Here is a 1469-nt window from a genome sequence, read left to right as displayed (position 1 = left end):
CTCTCTCTCTCTCTCTCTCTGTGTGCTTGCACGCGCGCACACATGTGCATGTACCACCTGTGTGTAGGTGACTGCAGAATCCAATAGATGGTATTAAATCCCCTGGAACTGGAGTGGCAGATGTTTGTCTGCACTCTTCTTCTAGGCTTCTCTTCTGAGGTCTCAAATATGCGTTAGAGTTAAATATCAAAGCTCTGGATTGATCTAGTCTTCATCCCCTTTCCTTTTTGCCTTTCATGTATGTGTGTGTGTGTGTGCACATGAGTGTGTGCAGATGTACATGTATGTGTATACATGAGTGTGTGAAATGTGTATGTGTGTCTGTGTGTATGTGTACAAAGGCTAGAGGAGGACACTGGATCCTCATCTTTCTCTCTCTCATCCTCTTGAGTGTTTCTCACTGAACCTGGCTAGGTCTGGCTGGTCCTCCTCTCTACCCCACACCAAATACTGGGGTTACAGACATGCATAGCCACACTTGGCTTTTTATGTTGGTGCCAGAAATGTGAACTCAGGCTCTCAGGCTTGTGTAGCAAGCTCTCTCACCCACTGAGCAGTTCCCAGATCTCCTTCTCTGCATACCCTCCCCCGCCCCACCCTTTTTTTAAGCAGACTCACTTTGTAGACCAGGCTGACAAGGAACTTACAGAGATCCACCTGCTTCTGCCTCCTGAGTGCTAGGATTATGTTACCATGTCCAGCCCCAGCCTTTTCTTTTCCTGTCTTTGCCATTCAGCTCAGCTTCACCACTGACTCATTTTCTTGTTGACTGATGTTTTTTGCTCTTCCAGGTCATTGAGGAGCCCACAGCGGCTCCCTCATCTCCTCTCCTCTCACTGTCCAGTTTTCATTTGAATTCCTTCATTGCTTCCATCTCCCTGGGGAAGCTGTCTGTGCTTGCATGCTGGGCTCCTTTCCCACCTTGTGTTATGGTCACTATGGCTCTTGAAGTGTCAGTGTGTCACACCTGATCTCCATGTTCTGCTTGCTTTCTCTTGCCACCTTGTTCTGCAGACATGTGATATGTATGTGCATGTTATGCCAGCGTGTACGACTGCAGCATACAATGCTATCTCTACACACATAGACATGTGTGTATATAGGTGTGTGCAGGCTGTGTTTTTGTTGAGATGGGGAAATTTTGTGAGGATGGAAGCAAGCAGCTGGGAGGAGCCAGAGCTTCTTTGGCGTTTCATTCTGGTACCAAACCGGAATGCATGCCTTTAGTTGTCTTCAGAGCAGGGCGGCTAGTAAGTCTCCTACTGTTTGGGGTTTGCTGTGGAGCTGTTTGCTGCCATGGTCCTCCTTCAGCTGAGTGACACCTTAGAGAAGTTTCTCTACACTCTTAAGTGCCTTTCCAGCCACTTCCCATTGTCACAGGGCATGCATGTGATGCTTGTGGGGTTAAAGTTTGTCAGTGCAGGAGGATGGGGGTTGGGGCGCCTGTCTGTTTTTATGGCTATCCCTGT

Source organism: Mus caroli, chromosome 7 (assembly GCF_900094665.2).
Source record: "Mus caroli chromosome 7, CAROLI_EIJ_v1.1, whole genome shotgun sequence".
NCBI lineage: Eukaryota > Metazoa > Chordata > Mammalia > Rodentia > Muridae > Mus > Mus caroli.
The sequence above is the reverse complement of the archived record's forward strand: the minus strand, read 5'-3'. Positions refer to the sequence as shown.